We start from the raw sequence: 19,096 nt of genomic DNA, 5'->3' as shown, positions 1-19,096 counted from the left end.
CCTCCGAGGGCCACGGCCAAGGCGTTTAGCGTCGTTCCCAAGGCAACTGTTTGTCCCCAAGCAGCAGAGAAGCAGCCAGCCTCGCACCCAGGCTTTTCAAGCGCGCGCGGGCCGGCGGGGCGGGGCGCGGCGCGGGCGAGGGCACTATATCTCCCGGCGGAGGAGCACACAGGCCGTCGCAGTAACGCCCCAGACCGCGCCGCGCCTCCGAGTGCTTAGTTGGCGCTGCCGAGCCTGCTTTCCTCGCTCAGGGCGACGAGGACGCTCTGATTGGCCAGCGCGCCCCTGCAGTGGTTGGCCGGAAAGAGCTGAGCCTCCTGATTGGCCGCTCCGCACCTGCAATGCGTCAAGCCGCGGCGGGCGTGGAGGGCTCCGCGTGAGTGGTCTAGGCTCGCAGGGCAGCCCGCGGCCGCCGGGAGGGAGCGGCCCCGCCGAGGGCGGCCATCTTTACTAGTGGCAGCGAGGGCCGCTCCGGACGCCGCGGGTTTGTTCACGGCGCTCTCTGAGCGGCAGAAAAAAGGCTGCGCGGCAGAAGTTTTGTTGGGGGTTCCCCTTTTTTTTACTTGGCGGTGGGTTGTGTTGTTTGTGCGTAGATCCCGGGGATGTGGCGGGGATAGAACTCGCGGGCTGGCGGCTGGGAGCTCAGGGAGCTGAGTGGCCGCCCTGGGACGAGGGGGGTCTCACAGGGGTTTTAGCTGCCGCTTCCGTCAGACCGCTCGGTTTGCTTTCTCTCACCGGGCGCGGGGAGGGCGAATGGATTCCCCTTAAATTTTAGGAGCAAACGTGAGATTTGCTTCCCGGGCGTCTTGCTGGCGCCGGAAAGCGGTTCTGGAACGCTCTCCCGCATACGTCATGGTTGCGCTCGCGGCGCGCGGTCCCACCCGCACGGAATGCGGGGTTTTTTGTTTTGTTTTTAACTCTCAATCAAACAGCCGTCTTGGAAGCTGTTTATCGCTCCAGAAACAGTGGCCTGCAGGGGCAAACCTGAGCTTGCCTGACAGACATGCTCCGAGATGTTGGCTGAAAAAAATGTTTTTGATCATATCAGCTCATTTGCCTTTTTAGGCAACTTCTGTTTGGGTGTGCATCCGGTTTTCAGGCGTCTCTGACGTCCACCCCCCCAAAAAGAGAAAAACTCCTCTTATCTTTGTAGCAAAAGTGGCCGTCGCTCAGGACTCGCCCTCTCTGCCGGGGACACGGCTGTAAAGAATAAAAGAACATGTTCCCTGCATAGGTTAGAGAGAGGAACACGGAGAAGCCATGGCTGCCTTGGTTGGGCGGGAGGCGACGTCCTGGTTGGTTTTATTTGAGCTGCGTAGGTGCAAGTGCGGTGGATTGTGGCTTACCCAAAGGTGAATGCTGGCGCTGCCTCGGCGTGGGCGTTGCCATGGCTACAGGGCTAGGTGGTTGGTGAGTTGCGGGCCCATAAACCCAGCAAGGCCCGGTCTCTCCGGTTTACGAAGCTTTAGGAGTAATTGACCCCCCTGATTTATACATCCTGGCTTTCCCCATTCCCAGCCCCGGCCAAGATTCCTGGGTTGATCGATACAGGCACCCATGGGCGTGTCGATGCCTTCCCGTATTGACTAATGCAGGTGCATTCACTGCCTTGGGTAGAGGTTCTGATTAGGTGCTGGGTGTGAGAGCACAATCTTCGTACCACTTGCCTTCTTTTTTGGTTTGTAAGTTGTTCCTCTTACCTGATCTCACCAATTACGAATATTTTAATTAACTGCCTTTTATGCCTTTTCCTTTAGGTAACAACCCATCACTGGCACCCTAAAAGGAACACTCCATTTTATTGTGTGTCGGTACCCTGTCCGTGGACATTGCAAAAGAAAGGAAACTGCAGTTTTGCATAATCTCCATATAGCAACAGCCGCTCGTGCTTCTGTGGAACACACGGTGTTCTTTGGCAGCCGCGGTGCTCGGAGCCGGCACTTTGCTTGCTGTGCGCAGTAGGCAGAGCAGAGGACCGAGCTTTCCCAGAGCCTGGGTTCCTTCGGTCGCACAGCCTGCTGGAGAAGGTTGCATGAGATGTGAGTGTTGCCAGCACTGTGTAAACTGTAAAAATTACTGACATAATGCTCTCTGGTTCCTGGAGCATTTATTGAGTGCCCTTAACTGTCTTGACTTTGTGAGGGGAAGATTTTTCCTTCAGGATTTTCTACGTTGTGGGAAGAACAGATGGACAGACTCAGATCCAAAATGAACTGTAGGGATCATAGTTTTATTTCTTAATTGAAGGCATAATAGTAATACAGTCATATATATATATATATATATATATATATATATAGCATATAGCCAGATTTGGGGCCCTTGGGGTCACTGGCTTATCACAGTTTGCCTTGGAATTTCCTGGTTTTAGCACTCAAAGGCCCTTGTCCTAGAAAGCCTCTTTGTCCCAGGCAAACTGGGACAGTTGGTCAACCTTGGACTGTTTTCAGTGTCACAAGCTGGGAGGATGAGCAGAATGGGAAGTGAGGGTTCTTACTGTATAGAGGTGATTAGGGTTCCCTGCAGCTGGAGGGTTACTGGACAAATGGATGTTTTTGTATAAGGTAAGTGTGGGCTGACATCTGAAACTCGGCACATCCAAAGTCAAAGTGATCATTTAACCATCTTTATTGTTCTTCCTTCTCTCAGTCCCCACACATGGGTTCTTTAAAATAAATATATGTGTGTATTTAAAATTTTCTATCTAATTCTAATCTTTATCTCTGGTAAAGGCTTTACCAAACTTTTAGTCACTTCAGAGTGAAGAAGTTCTTTGTTATACCATGTTACTATTTGCCAGTCTGATGAAACCTAATGCTACCATGATTTGTTGCCCATATTCATAATTGAAGGTATGCTACATTTCACTTAGGGGTTTAGTGAAAATAAAGATGTTGTACTTTTCCAGCCAAGTTCAGGGTCTCCCTGAATTGTCCTTGGGGAACCCCTGTTCTTCCACTGCCCCATTGCAGTTCTCTTTCCACTCTGCCCCCTTCTACATTCTTTCATCTTTACATTTCTGCTGTCACCATCATAGTTCAAGGCCCTGTTGTTGTTTTCCTAACTCCTATAAAAGTCTTTATTGGTCTTCCATACCTAGTTCCATCTATGGCCAGCTGATGGAGTAGCTTTTCTAAATCACACTTCTGACTATATCATTTCCCTGCTCACGCCTCCCATGGCTTCCCCTGGCTTCTAGGATTAAATCCAGATTTTTTAGGAGTTCATTCAGGTCCCTCAATAATCTGGCATTTTTATTCCTAATAACCTAGTATCCTTTCCATCTCGTAAATTGCAGCCATATAAATTATTCTTAAGTCTTTGTTTTCCCCACTCATTCTTTATTCACATTGCATTCTTGGCCTAGCTCTCTGTCCAAAAAGTTCTAATATCCGTAAAGCTTTCTTCAAATGCACAGTCAACTGAAATAACCTCTCCCTCCACTGTGCTTCCTTAGCGCTTCATTTCAACCTCTTCTGTTACCACATTGTACTTTTAGTAATAGTGTATGGTTACTCGATTCCATAAATATTTGTTAAGCACCTTTTGTAAGTGTGGCCCTGTGTTAGGACCATCTATATATATAAAGCCTAATACGCACATTGTCCCCTCGGGAGTTCCACCGGGAGACCGGGAGTTCGATTGCTCGCTATGATGTGCGATGACCTCCAGGGGACGGTGGGAATGAAGGAAGGCCCTGGCTGGCAGCCAGCCCTGATCACCAGCCAGGCCTAGGGACCCTACCCATGCACGAATTTCGTGCACCGGGCCTCTAGTAGGGATATAAAATGAAACAGATTGGAACCTTGGGTTTGGAGGACTTATATTTTGGTTGGGAGATAATGTGAACCTAAGGAACAATTTTTCAAGGTAGAAGAAATGACAACTATTTCAGGAATCCGTAGGGGAAAACTCACTTTGCTAGAGGGATGAAAGCTTTGTGGAGCTGGTAGCACCTGAGCTAGCTTGGAGGGTCAGCAACTTATATGGATACTCATAGGGAAGGCATTCCATGCAGATGGAATACCAGGAACAAAGCAAGGAGGCTTAAAAGAGCAGGGTATGTTGGGAAAGGAGAAGTTTATTCTGTTATTAAGGGGCCTCATGAGAGACTAGGGTGGTTAAGGCGAGCTAGAGAATGGCCACACATGCCAGGTAGGAAGATAAAACTATCCTGTTTGCATGAAATCTATTGAAGAATTTTGAATAGAGACTGACAAAATCAAAGGTATTGCGCGCGCGCACACACACACACACACACACACACACACACACACACACACACACACTAGGGGCCGAGTGCATGAATTTGTGCACCTTGAAAGGAATTGTGGGCTGCGAGGTTGTGGTAGGCACAGGGGTGGGTCTTGGCCCACCCTCCACGCCCCCGCCCGGCCCCTCCCGCCACAGACCCCAGTCCCCTGTCTGCTGGTAGCCCCACTCCCATGCGCTGACAGTGCTGGCACCACCCACACCTGCTGATGGTTTGGAGTGATTGGGGCCAGTGCCAGCAGCAGGTGCAAGCAGGACTGGTGCTGTCAGTGGGTGCAAGTGGCGGCTGCTGCCCTGATTGCCCCTCAGCAGCAGGGGGAGGTAGAGAAGCCCTCAGGGGAGATCAGGGCTGACAGCCACCATTTGCACCCACTGCTGGCACCAAGTGATTCGGCGCCAGCAGCAGGTGCGAGCAGGGCTGGTGCCAGCAGCAGGTGTGAACGGAGCAAAGAATTTTCAGTAACCGCCAGAGGCTTGCCCTGATGAAAGCAACTGGCACCCTGCCTTGGTCTAGCGCCCCCGCTCACCTGCTCCACCATCCTGCCACAGCTAACACCCACCATGTTCCACACATGCCCCCTGGTGGTCAGTGCATGTCATAGTGACCAGTTGTTCAGTTGTTCTGCTGTTCAGTCTATTTGCATATTAGCTTTTATTATATAGGACTAGAGGCCTGGTGCACAAAAATTTGTGCACTCGGGGGGAAAGGGGACCCCTCAGCCCGGCCTGTGCCCTCTCGCAGTCTGGGACCCCTCGGGGGATGATCACCTGCTGGCTTAGGCCCACTCCCCGGGGGGATTGGGCCTAAGATGGCAATCAGACATCCCTTTGGCATCCCGGCAGCCCTCGGGGGATGTCCACTTGCCAGCGGGGAGCAGGCCTAAACTGCAGTCGGACATCCTTAGTGCTGCTGAGGAGGCAGGAGAGGCCCCCACCACCACCGCTGTACTGGCAGCCATCAGCCTGGCTTGTGGCTGAGCAGAGCTCCTCCCATGTGAGAGCAACCTGATCACCAGAGGGCAGCTCCTGCATTGAGCATCTGCCCCCTGGTGGTCAGTGTGTGTCATAGTGACCAGTCATTCCCAGTCTTTCTGCTGTTAGGGACAGTTTTCATATTACCCTTTTATTATATAGGATAGAGGCCTGGTGCATGGGTGGGGGCCGGCTGGTTTGCCCTGAAGGGTGTCCCGGATCAGGGTAGGGGGTCCCGCTTTGGTGCCTGGCCAGCCTGGATGAGCGGCTGATGGCTGTTTGCAGCTGGTCACACCCCCTTCAGGGTGGGCATCCCCACTGGGGTGCCTGGCCAGTCTGGGTGAGGGGCTGAGGGCCGTTTTCAGGCTGGCGGGTGACTGAAGCTCCCAGCCTCTCCTTTTTTTCTTTTTTTTTTATTCTGGGATTTATTTGCCTTCTATGGCTGTCACTGGAGCTGAGAGCCGGCTTTAGCTCTGAGGCTCGGCTCCAGCTCTGAGACCTTGGCTGCTGAAAGCAGGTATCTGGGTTTGTTTGGGTTCTATAATTGTAACACTGTTGCGGTCCTGCTCGCTCCAGCTCTGATGACTGAAAGCAGGTTTCTAGGGTTTATTTAGCTTCTATAGTTGCAACATAGTTGCTTAGAGTGCAAGCTCAGAGGCCGGCAGCGGCAGGCGGGGAACCTTGGCTTCCTCTATCACTGGAGCAAGGAAGCCTCCCGTTCGCTTCAGCTGCCTGGCTGCCGGCCGCCATCTTGGTTGGCAGTTAATTTGCATATCTCGCTGATTAGCCAATGGGAAGGGTAGCAAAGTTACGGTTAATTACCATGTTTCTCTATTTTAGCTAGGATAAGGCTAAGCGTCTGTCCAACCAGCTGATAGGTATGACATGAGGTGATCACCAGGGGGCAGACACTCAACGCAGGAGCTGCTGAGCTGTGGTGACTTGGCAGTGGCAGTTGTTGGGTGATGCACCCCAGAACCAATTCCTCGTGGGGCCACACGATTTCACCTTCAGCAGTGGGTTATGTTGTTTCTGGGACACTGTCAGCCCCGAGTCTGGTTTACTGCACACTTGTGTTTGCGTTCCACACCCTGTACGACAGCAACTTTGCAGAGTGCCCTCTCATACTCTGGGACCCCTTGGGGGATGTCAGAAAGCTGGTTTCAGTCCGATCCCCACAGGTGAGGGACCCCACCTGCTGGAGGGACCCCGCTCACTCCGCAGACACCCTTTGAGCCGTGGTGCCACCTCTGGTATGGCTGGCAGGGGAAGGACTGTGGGAGGTTGGCTCCAGGGCGTGTCCGGCCCCTCTCACCCAGTCCCACCCCACCGGCCACCTTCTAATTAAGTTCCTTTCAGTGTGCACAAATCCATGCACCGGGCCACTAGTTTAAGAATAATTGTGTGGCAGCAAAGTGGGAGGTGAATTTTAGAGAGAAACTGTAGACAGGGACACTGATGAAGGCAATCACTATAAGAATAATGGCTAGTATTTACTGAGCACTTCCAGTGTGCCATGCAGTATCTTTACTTACAGTTTATCTCATTTACTGCACACAAAATCCTGTTATTTCCCTCCTCTTCACAAATAAGGAAAGTTAAGCTTAGAGAAGATAAATAACTTATCCGGTTCACCCATGGAGACAGCACTAGAAGTTGAACCAGATTGCAGTAGCTGGTATACAAATTAGTTATAATCTGAACGTATTAGCAGTGGAATTAGAGAAGATCCAAGAAATTATACTCTCTTTAAGTGACAGTATTTTCATACTTTACGTTAGAGGTGAGGAGTGAAAATGCCACAAATGTCACCATGGTTGGGCTCAATTCCTGGACTATCTTCTCCAATATTGGTCTCATCATGTATCTCCTACATATTTTTCTACAGTAAATAAGACACCAGTAAGCAGTTGTACCTTACTTTCCAAAAACTCATAATACCAAAATGAGGAAAGGATATAGAGTCTAGTTGGACTTGACCTTCTGTTGGGACTCCTCAGAAACCTCACAAGAAAGTGGCAACAGTACTGGCTTGGATGTGTACCAAGTTAATGCTTCCAAATATTCCTATTGGGAGTGCTCCCCAAATGTGAACTAGAATTTTCAAGGCATTTGCTCCTTTCTTGGCCTAGTATCTGTTTAAAGATGTATAATAGTTTCAGGGCACTGGAGGAGTCAGCAACCTCTACATTCTCCCTTTCTCCCCCTGCCCCCCAAAAGGCAGCCATACCAAGGAGCTAGTGAGTGTGCTCTTCAGGAAGCACTGGATCACTTTGCATTCCCCTTGGTACTCTCCTCCCAATAACTGAAGACTGAAAAAACTTCCTTCTATGCCACTTCTCCCTGCCATTTATACTTTTGGCCTTCTCCTGAGTGTAGATGGAAAATTAAAAACTGTATGTCAAAACTCCTTCAAACCCAGGAAAGGCTTTCACCTTCAAAAATTCTAGTATACATTTTATAACACATCGACTACTATATTTTCTTTGCTAATATTCTTACATCCTTCTGTGTATCTTTTGTCATTCTGATTAGTTTCTTAAAAACAAATTAACAAAAAAAAAGACTAAGATCTGTCCTGCATATAGTAGTCAGTCTTGATTTGTCACTGTTTTCCTGATTTGTCTTTCCTGTTCAACATTTATCTTTGATGACAGCATCAGTGATATTCTAGAAAAAGTTTATTCGTTCAACAATGTTTATTGAATTAATTCTATATAGCAGGTACCTTAGAATGTGAGTACTGATTAATCTCTCTTGGAGTCATGCTTCTTAGTGGGGTTTTGGGGGGGGGGGCAGGGGGAGAACAGGGTCATCAACACCTTTGAGGGTCTGATAAAAGCCACAGAAACCTCCCAGAAAAACATATATACATAAAATAATTATGTTGAACCCTGTCATAAAGTCTAGACCAGCGGTTCTCAACCTGTGGGTCGCGACCCCTTTGGGGTTCGAAGGACCCTTTTAGAGGGGTCGCCTAAGACCATCGGAAAACACATATATAATTACATATTGTTTTGTGATTAATCACTATGCTTTAATTATGTTCAATTTATAACAATGAAATTGGGGGTCACCACAACATGAGGAACTGTATTAAAGGGTCGCGGCATTAGGAAGGCTGAGAACCACTGGTCTAGACTTTCTGATTCTCTCAAAACCAAAGCAAAAAAACCTTTTTATTTTTTTAATCCTCACCCAAGGATATTTTTCCATTGATTTTTAGAGAGTGGAAAAGAGAGGGAAAGACAGAAATATTGATGTGAGAGAAACGCAGGAATGGTTGCTGGGGAGGAGCCTGTTTACCTGAGTAGAACCTGGAACCCTTCGGTCCGCAGGCCAACACTCTATCCACTGAGCAAAACTGGCCAGGGCCAAAACAAAAAAACTTTAAATCCAAAAGATCCTCTTCAGTGTGATGTGGTTAGTGTTTACCACTGTGTGAACACATACGATCTCTATATCGATAAGTGTGTATATAGTCATTCATATGTAATTGATCATCTAATATTAAAGGGAATTATATTAATACTTGAACTGTTTGGTTTTTTATTTTATCAAATAAGACTCTAAGGCAAAAACTGGCCATTTTTCTGCTACTAGAATTTGGAAGGCAAAACACATTCTAGCATTGTTTTTTCTTTAAGGTAAACATTCTAATTAATCACTGATAATAGCATTTTTCAAATTATAATATGCCATATTGGCAAACCTAGTCTTTGACATTTTGAAGTTGTAGTCTCTTATTTTAAATTTTGTGCTACCTGAAACGTATAATTAAATTCAGCTCTGATCTGGAGTACATAAATGAGATTTTCCATGAAACATTTTCCCATGAGATTTAGTACAATTGATGTTTCAATAAATGTTTGTTTATTATCTTGAAAACATTTTCACTGAGAGAATGCGTAGTGATTGCATGAGTAATTTTCATAGCAGTGTATCATGGGTTTCTTTGTATTCCTTCCCTTGTGCTGCTCTTCCTAATTAACACCAGCATTTGCTAAATTTTATTGCAGAAAGACTTAGATGGAACCCTGTCATTTGGACCCTGTGATCTCTGAATTTGTGTAAAACTTGTATGTTAAAGGGCACAGAGAAGGGGGGGGGAGCTGTCATTGGAGAATTTCCTCTATATATGAATAGTTAATGATGGGGTAACTGAATACAAAACAAAATTTGTAGACTTCTACAACTCCTTACCTCTACCTGGAAACTTGTTGCAATGATTATTATTTCACTAAAACAAGGTTATTGAGATTCCCAAAAGGATGAGATTCCAAGTGGCTTTAGGAATCCAGTGTGACAGATTTCCTTGTTGCTGGATGAAGTCTATTTTAAATGGTAAAATGAGCTGATTACGACATAAAGAATCTACCCCTAAAAATGATCTATAGGCAGAACAAACATGATCAAAAACCACTAGGAAACATTGAGGTTCTTCCATGGGCAAGGCACTCTAAAAGGTACCAGGCTTGCAAAGAATTACCCCTCAGCTCAGTGCTCACAGCTAACTAGCTGTAACCTGCATGAGGACAGGAACTGTATTTTTATTGATGTTGGTTTTTGTTATATATTTTTACTTATGCCTCAATACTTACAATCATGCCTGACACATAATAGTCGCTAAATAAATATATGTAGAACACTTGAATCAACAACCATTGAGAGAAAAAGAGGAATTAAGTGAAAAAGGACAGCTTCTCTTACAATGTAGCTTTTTAAAAGGAAAATATTATGTTCTCTCTTTTTTTATTCCTGACCCAAGGATATGTTTTTATTGATTTTTAGAGAGAGGAAGGGAGAGAGAGAAACATTGATGGGTTGCCTCCCGTATGCACTCCGACTGGGGATCAAATCCCCCACAACTTAGGTATATACCCTGACCAGACATCAAACCCACAACCTTTTTGGTGTATGGTATGACATTCCAACTAATTGAGCCACCCAGCCAAAGCTATTACGTTCTTTTAAAACACCTTGATTGTGTAATATTTATACCTACAAAATTATATGGTAAATGTAAATTATTAAGCAAAATATTAAAGTGAACCCACCACCCATTCAAATAACTAGAAAATTACCAATTTTGTGGAAAATACTTGTGTACTTCCTGCTGTCAAACTAGGTGTGCCATCTTATGGATCCTAAATGGAACTACCAAAACAGGGTATTATATCTGTTAGTGTCAGGAGATGGTTTTTGCACAGATTAAGAGAATACCTGTTTGTGTATATGTAGCTTATTTCCAAAGGAGTTTATACAGCATTTTGAAATTTATTTTCTTTGATAATTCTTAATTTTAGCTCTCTAGGAAAGAATCCACAGAAATCTAAGAAGCCCCTCACCCCAATTTTCATTGTTTGTTGAACCCAATAAATATTTTCTAGGCACCATTTTATTTTTTTGCTTTTGAAATTGTTTGGATCAAGAGACTGAGTCTTTGAAGTAATTGGGTGCAAGTGCTGACAGGCATATTTTATGAAAGCTGTGGTCAGCTGCTCACACATGATTGTGAAATACAACAGTCTTCCTTTTTCCTTTTTATATCGCTGGGAAGTGATGAGGATAGATCGTTTCCCATTGCAACTAGGATGTGTGGCATTCACTCTTTCCATCCCCTGCTGATGCACCTTAGCGTTTATCTTTTGTCACATAAAGGATCCAATTCCACAGCACTTTGGTTCACAGTGAACATGGGGAATAGATAGCAGGAAACATTTTTCAGCTATTTCAAAATTACAACTAAAATATTACAGAAAAAAGATTCTGATTCTAAAGTAAATTACGGAATTTGTCTCTAAACTTTGTTTTGTTCAAAACAGATCCAAATAGGATTGTTTTGCCTCCCTTCCCACTAATACAATTGGAGACACTGAAGTATTCTAAGGATTGCTTTTGATGGGCGTCCTGAAATTTTATCTGGGACAAAAACGGTAATTCTGTTTAAAGTTGTTGATTTCATGAAGCTTTAAACTGCAGTCTATTTCACACTGATTTTCAGTTTTCTTCAGTATTTGTGGAGGCTTTAATCCCTTTCAGGAGGAAATGTGATTATTATAGTAGAGTAGAAGGCAGCATTTGGACATGGCTGACAGTGCAAGCATGTGCTGCAACTAATTTTCATCTGTATGGATACTTACAACTGAACCAAAAACATCACCTTATCAATCATAGAGGACTGTAGGGGACTTGCATCCAAATCATTTAACTTCTTAGGGCTCCCTTTTCTGCTGAATAGAAACATAGGCTGAGATTACCTTCTTCCTGCTGCCTCCTGGAAGGTTAATGCATCTCATGATTTAATTATCAGATCCCCTTTCTTTAGAATTTTATCTCGGTTTGACTCTTGTTATTATTGACTTTAGGCAACGGTGTAAAGTAGTATTTCCACATTGAGCCCAATCAGAAGATGGTGGCCTCCATATTTTTCTGTTTATTTTTGGTCATATATTTTAAGATTTTTACAAATATTTAAAATTCTGGTCAAAACTTAAAGTATTCTTTTGTAGTCTGGCTCTAATAGTTTATTTAAAACATATTTGAGAAAGCTTTTGGTTTTTACTTCTAGTTCAATTCATGTTTCAAAATGTCTATAATTCATCTACATTTGCTTTTACTCTTAAAATATGCTGAATATCCATTCTCTTTCCAGTAGAAAAACGTTGTGATCAGAACCCAAGGGCAGGATTCTTCCCTTTTGGGTGGGTACCAGCTACACATCTTCTCACTGTTCCCCAAAATACATCTAGCTGAAGGAGAAATAGTTTCTTGTCTGCTGGTGCCTGTGAAGTGTCGGTGAAGCACTGTTAGAATTCCCCAGGGAGGGGTCTCGTGGACCCAGATAAGCAGTAATCCGGAGGTTTCTGACCGTGGTAAACGGACCCTTAGTAAAACTATGACATGGTTTACACCCATTCAGTCTGGTTTCCACTTTCTCCTCCCTGGTCTTCGAGTCATAGCTTCCATTCTCAGACATTCAGGGTCTTGATTTGGTATCCTCCACAGTACACCTTCTCCTAAAGCTCACTTTCTGGAAAAGATGAGTTATTAATATGCTAAAGTGAAATTTAGGTTAATGTCTTATCTCTCTCAGGAATATGCGCATTTCAAACGTTTCTTTTTTTAAAAAATATGTTTTTATTGATTTTTTTAGAGAGGAAGGGAGAAGGGTAGAGAGATGGAAACCCATGAGAGAGAAACATCAATCGGCTGCCTCCTGCACGCCCCTTACTGGGGATTGAGTCCACAACCCGGGCACATACCTTGACTGGGAATCGAACCGAGGATCTTTTGGTTTATGGGTTAACGCTCAACCTGTGTAACATCATATATGCATATTTAACGAAGAATTCTTACAAGTAAAGAAAACGACTCCAATAAAATGGGTAAAAGTCATGATTAAGCAATTTATCAAAGAGGAAATACAAAGGATCATAAATATTTAAACATAAAGTAGTATATTTCTGGAGCTAATGTACAACACGGTGACTATATTGTACAGATTTGTGCACATTGAAAGGAAATTAATTAGAAGGTGGCTGGCGGGGCGGGACTGGGCAGGACGGGCTGGACATGCCCTGAAGCCAACCTCCCGGGGTCCCTCCCTGGCCGGCCACACCTGGGGTGGTGCCATGGCTCGAAGGCATCTGTGTAGTGAGCGGGGTCCCTATAGCAGGTGGGGTTCCTTGGCCTTGCCTGCAGGGATTGGGTCAAATCCTGATCTCTGACATCCCCTGAGGGGTCCCGGATTGCGAGAGGGCCATTCTTGGGTGATGCACCCCAGAATTGGTCTCCCTCCTCTCTGGTTCTGGGGTGTGTCACCTGAGAACCACCACTGCCAAGTCACGGCAGCTTGGCAGTTTCTGCATTGAGCGTCTGCCCCCTGGTGGTCAGGGCATGTCATAGCTACTGGTTGGACAGTCGCTTAACCTTATATATATACTAGAGGCCCAGTGCACAAAATTTGTGCACAGGTGGGGTCCCTAAGCCTGGCTGGTGATCAGGGCTGATCTATGGGGTGATTGGCAGGGGGGAGGGGAGGCCCGCTGGCACCCACCTTGGCCAGCCTGGTGCTGCCGGCTCACCAGCCCCGCCCCCTGCTGCTGCCGGTTGCCTCTCTCTGCGGGGCAACTGGTGGGGTAATTGGAGGCCTCCACTGGCACCTGCCTTGGCTGGCCTGGGGCCTGTGGGCTGGGGGCGGCTCCTGCTTTGAGTGTCTGCCCCCTGGTGGTCAGTGTGCCTCATAGTGACCGGTCGTTCCACCGTTCAGGCGATTTGCATATTAGGCTTTATCCTATCTAATAAAAGAGAAACATGGTAATTAGCCGTACCTCCGCTACCCTTCCCATTGGCTAATCAGGGCGATATGCAAATTAACTGCCAGCCAAGATGGTGGCCGGCAGCCAGGCAGCTTCAAGCGAACATGAGGCTTGCTTGCTTCAGTGACGGAGGACTCCAACGTTCCCTCCGTGCCGCTGCTGGCCTCTGAGCTTGCAGTTTGAAACATTGTTACAAATATAGAAGCTAAACAAAACCCCAGAAACCTGCTTTCAGCCAGCCTGGATCTCAGAGCTGGAGTTGAAACAGTGTTTTGATTATAAAACCTAAACAAACCAGATACCTGCTTTCAGCAGCCGAGGCCTCAGAGCTGGAGCCAAGCCTCAGAGCTAAAGCGGCCCAGAATAAAAAAAAAAGAAGAAAAGTCACCCACCAGCCTGAAAACAGCCCTTAGCCCCTCACCCAGACTGGCCAGGCACCCCAGTGGGGACCCCCACCCTGATCCAGGACACCCTTCAGGGCAAACCAGCCGGCCCCCACCCGTGCACCAGGCCTCTATCCTATATAGTAAAAGGGTAATATGCCTCCCAGCACCAGGATCAGCGGAGCCGCAAGGCCTCCCGGCACCGGGATCATCATGATGGGGCAGCGCCCAAACCCCCTGATCGCCCTGCGGCTCTGTGTGTGACGGGGCAGGGCCACAACCTCCCTATCCGCCCTGCTCTGTTCCTGACAGGGGAAGGCGCCCCAACCCCCTGATCAGCCCTGCTCTGTGCCTGATAGGGGGGAGCTCCCCAACCCCCTGATTGCCCTGCGGCTCTGGGTGTGACAGGGTGTGGCGCCCCCCCCCCCCACGGGCCCTGCTCTGTGTGTGATGGGGTAGAGCCATAACCTCCCCATCTGCCCTGCCCTGAGTGTGACAGTGGCGGCACCCCAACCCCCTGATCAGCCCTGCTCTGTGGGTGATAGAGGGCAGTGCCCCAACTGCCCCCCACAGGCCCTGCTCTGTGTGTGACGGGGTAGAGCCATAACCTCCCCATCGGCCCTGCCCTGAGTGTGACAGGGTGCGGCGCCCCAACCCCCTGATCCGCCTTGCTCTGTGTGTGACGGGGCGGTGCCCCAACTCCCCTATTGGCCCTACTCTGTGAGTGACAGGGGGGAGCTCCTCAACCCCCTGATCGACCCTGCTCTGTGTGTGACAGGGGGCGGCGCCCCAACGCCCCTGATGGGCCCTGCTCTGTGAGTGACAGGGGGCAGCGCCCCAACCCCCGATTGGCCCTGCTCTGTGCCAATCGACCCTACCTTGAGTGTGACAGGGGGCGGTGCCCCAACCTCCCAATTGGCCCTACCCTGAGCGTGACTGAGGGTGGCATCGCAACCTCCTGATCTGCCCTGCTCTGTGCATGACAGGGGGCGGCGCCCCAACTCCCCAATCAGCCCTTTCCTCTGAGCCCAACCAGGGGCTGCACCTAGGGATTGGGCCTGCCCTCTGCCACCCGGGAGCAGGCCTAAGCCAGCAGGTCGTTATCTCCCGAGGGGTCCCAGACTGCGAGAGGGCACAGGCCAGGCCGAGGGACCCCCTCTCCCCCCGGAGTGCACAAATTTTTGTGTACTGGGCCTCTAGTTATATAGGATAGACTAGAGACCTATCCTTAGCACTGCTGCAGAGGTGGGAGAGGCTCCCACCACTGCCACTGCGCTTGCCAGCTATGAGCCCAGCTTCTGGCTGAGTGGTGCTCCCCCTGTGGGAGTGCACTGACCACCAGGGGGCAGCTCCTGCGTTGAGCACCTGCCCCCTGGTGGTCAGTGCACAGTATGGCAACTGGTTATTCTGCCATTTGGTCTATTTGCATATTAGCCTTTTATTATATAGGATACCTGGAAGTTGGCTTACCACACACACAAATGGTAATTATGTGAGGGACTGGAGGTGTTAGCTAACCTTACTGTGGTAAACATTTTGCGATATCAAATCATCACATTGTATGCCTCAAACTTACACTGTTACATGTCAATTATCTTTCAATGAAGCAGAAAAAGAAATAGTCTATATAGTTCATCCTCTCTTGATTCCCAAGAACTCAGTGCTCTCATCTACTTAAAAGCAGAACTGCATCTTCTTGAGCTGTTAAGATTCACATTAGGCCCAGTCTTCTCCCAATAATATAACTTTGTATTTTCTCCTTCTCCTGGCCAGGTGCCAGGATAGGCCAACTCGGGGACAGAAAGAGAACAATTATGACCCACTCAAAACCCTAGTTCAGCTAACTAGGGGATGGCAATGCAGAAGGTGGGAATGTTTAAGTAGTCATAATAACAAGAGCAAAAACACCTTGAATGACTTCTCAGTAAGATGCTGTTTTCCCAACGGATTATGGGTGAGCTTTTTAAACTTTGTTAAATGTCAAACCAACTGATAGAGTCAAATGTTGGTAATCATTCAGAAGGGTTATTTCTTATCAAATAGAGAACCATGTTGCGAAATCATTATCTGCAGTCTAAAACAGTTGGTAATCTTGGTGGGAACCTCAACTCAAAGGTCTTCTGGGTTTATTGTTCAACTTCCCTTCAGAAATGGGTAGCATGGAGGGACACCGTGACTGGGAAGGTGAGTGACCCTAACTACTGCTAAAAAGGTGGGCTGGCTGATACAATGTAATACCAACTGCCAGAGCAGTTGAAAATTAGAAGAATGATTTGGTGCAAGCTCATGAAAAATCTTCAAGCATGATTTGCTCTGGTCCCCTTTTCAAACAAAGGAGCATGGAAGAAGAATACCCCTGAATTCCAAAGTGCCCCATCCAAGGACCCACACCTTGCCTGCCATGAGGAGCCGAAGAGGAAGGAATTTACCCCGAGTGGAAAGTTCACTGAACAGGCTGAGCTGACTACTTGAAAATTACTTGTTCCAAAAGCCCTTCAGAAACCAGTAATCCTATTAGCGTGGCTTCTGGAACAGTTACCTACCTGCAGTAAAAAGTAATTAGAACTGTCAGCCAGCAAATAATTGCTCTGGTGCCTAAATGAACGGGGACTCTTCTCTGAAAGGAATTACTGTTCCTAAGTGAGTCAGCTCAGCCCATGGTCTTTGCTTTGGTTGCTGACAAATTGGGCCAACTGCCTAAACCAGTGAGGAAGGGTGAGAGGGGTGAGGGAGCTTTAAGTTGGAAACAAGGCAGGACAAGGGCTACCCCAAGTTTATCCAGCTGAAAGGCTTTCTTTTTTTTCCTTTGAAGGGCATTTCTGAGCCACGCTAGCACTGAGCTACCTTCAAGCCTTTCCTGAAAGCATAGGCACCCAAGGCTGCTCGAAGGTCAAGGACTTGGCTGCTGGCTGCATCATAAGACCTCTGAATCTCCGGCCTTTTCCTCCCATTCTTTGCCAGTGCTCACTACATTTACAAGGGAGTCTGGAGGACAGGAATCCCCACGCCCACAGCTGGGCAACAAGGTCAAGGGTGTCAAAGTAGGTCATTTCCAAAGGAAATCAATGGGAAGGGTTTGGCAAGGACAGGAGTCAATTTGTAAAAGGGAAACATTCCAGTAAATTGGAGCAATGCCTTTCTAATAAATAACAAAAGTCTCAGATGCTTCTCAGGACTCCTAAAGGGACCCGCTTTCACCTGCTGAAAAGCCAGCTCTACTTAGCTAACGTCACTAACAGCTGGGAGAACTGGGGCACAGCAGCGCCTACTCTGGGGGCAGAAGATCAGAGTTCTGGCCCAGCCACACCATAACCAGGCGCACAGTTTTGGGCCAGCTCTTAGATTTTCCAGGCTTGTTTTGTCACATGTAAAATGAGAGGAGCAGTTATCCTTGGGGCTTCTACTTGGAAATTCTCTGCTAGATTTGGGGCACAGTGGGGCTGTGTGGTCCGAATGCTGGCGGAATGCTGTGGGTAGCGGCTTTGGGGATGAAGGTTTCAGGAGCTTTCAGGAAGCCTCGTTGAAAGGTTTTTAAAGGGCCCTTGTGCATGGAGGTCCAAAGGGCATGATTAAGTCCTGAGGGAAACTTACACAAAAATGGCTGCAGATTTGGGAGGCAGTAGATTGTCAGGTAGAGGCCTGGCTCCATAGCAACTGTGTGCCTGGCGCAAGTAACCGAGCTTGCTAGGCCTTGCTGTTATCCATTACCTTCTGCAGATGAGGATGAAGCATTGCAGGGATGTCATATTGGTGAGCATTGCTGATGCAGAGAGAGGAGTCCAGCCCTGGAGCCACACGCTTCCTGCTTGGTCTTCCATCCCAGTAACAGCTAATTTGGCAACTCAGCTGCCTGCAAAAATAACAGACCTTATGTATTTGTCTGTGCACCAGCCCGTTTTTTGTTCTCTCTTTAGCTCCAAGTTTAATACTAATACTTACTCATAATATGAAATACCTAACTTAACTGCGGACACATTTACTACTTAGAGACCAATAATATTGGTTTAAATGTGTTGCTAAGAAGACATGAATAATTTCCTGAAAAATTATGCCTGGGGTAGTTGCATAAGTAACAGTAATTAAGCAAATGCCTGAGAGAATTATTTACCAATTATTAATTCAAAGTCTATTTTTTCTCTCTCCACTTTAGATGTACTTTATTATCATATCTATGAAAAATGTTAATAGAAAGATGTATATTTAATGAGCACCTATTAAGGATGTCATTTGACTTAATGCACTACTTTAAACAGTTTATCAACGATCATGCTTTTATAAATAACAATTTTTAATGCAAGGACAAGGGAAATAATTCACCTATTTTTTGCAAATCACTTTGTTCAAAATATTGAGTCAGGATAGTAAAAGCTGGAAACATTCCTTGGCAAGTGGAATGGGGAAACTGAGATAGAGAGCTGAACAAACTGGCCAAGCCACTTACAGCCAGCTGGAGAAGGTCGCCACCCTAGAGATAACATCTAGGCCTCTGTTGTATTTCAGATCCAGGCCCAGAAAAGCAGCAAAACCAGGTGGGCAACACCAGGACCAGCTGCAATGACTAAGGCGCTGACCAATCCCTAGAGACCATGACCCTGAAAGGGCACACCTGGAAAACTGATGAGTATTCTGCTGAAACCCTCCCTGAGACCGCCCCTAAGATTCCCGCCTGCAAGAGACAGGTAAAAACCCTCAAAACCAAGGACCCAGCATGTGCTCTCCTTCCTGGGAACATGCACAATGTCTTTCTCTTCCCCTTCACCTTCCCCCACTGGCAGCATCTCTAAACTCTCAGGGTCCCCACAAGAGGAGGAGCCAGGGAGCAATGGACAGCTAACCCCCTGAACCTGTCTCCAAGGCCCCCTTTTCTCTGACTTCCTAGTGAGCCAAAGAGGCCCGTCTCATCCTCTCCTGTTACTTCCTCTGCACTAAGCACTTCCTTGTCTCACTGTCCCCAGTGAGGGCTTATTATTTTAATAAGCCTACCCTCAAAATCACCTGGACTTGTGAAATCTTTCCTGCATGAAATCAAGAAACGACACAATACTGGCCGGCCCTGGGCAGACCCGATCAGGACCAGGTTCCCTGTCCCGCAACAATATTTTGCAGGCAAATTTGACCCTATGCAACTCCCTGCACCACCCATCAGAC

General features: G+C 47.1%; 1 long non-coding RNA gene across 5 annotated transcripts in view; it reads left to right on the top strand.

Moving 5' to 3' along the window:
- The first annotated feature begins 235 nt into the window (after positions 1–235).
- Positions 236–19,096, top strand: part of LOC118659192 — a 29,374-nt gene continuing 10,513 nt past the window's right edge. The window contains exons 1-4 of one of the 5 annotated variants that reach the window (XR_004968470.1): positions 236–376; positions 1,758–2,039; positions 16,761–16,989; positions 18,449–18,627. This is a non-coding gene — a long non-coding RNA (uncharacterized LOC118659192). The other 4 variants (XR_004968468.1, XR_004968466.1, XR_004968469.1 and 1 more) reach the window with 4 other exon arrangements.

This window comes from Myotis myotis, unplaced genomic scaffold (genome assembly GCF_014108235.1).
Source record: "Myotis myotis isolate mMyoMyo1 unplaced genomic scaffold, mMyoMyo1.p scaffold_m19_p_1, whole genome shotgun sequence".
Classification (NCBI taxonomy): domain Eukaryota; kingdom Metazoa; phylum Chordata; class Mammalia; order Chiroptera; family Vespertilionidae; genus Myotis; species Myotis myotis.
The sequence above is the reverse complement of the archived record's forward strand: the minus strand, read 5'-3'. Positions and strand labels throughout refer to the sequence as shown.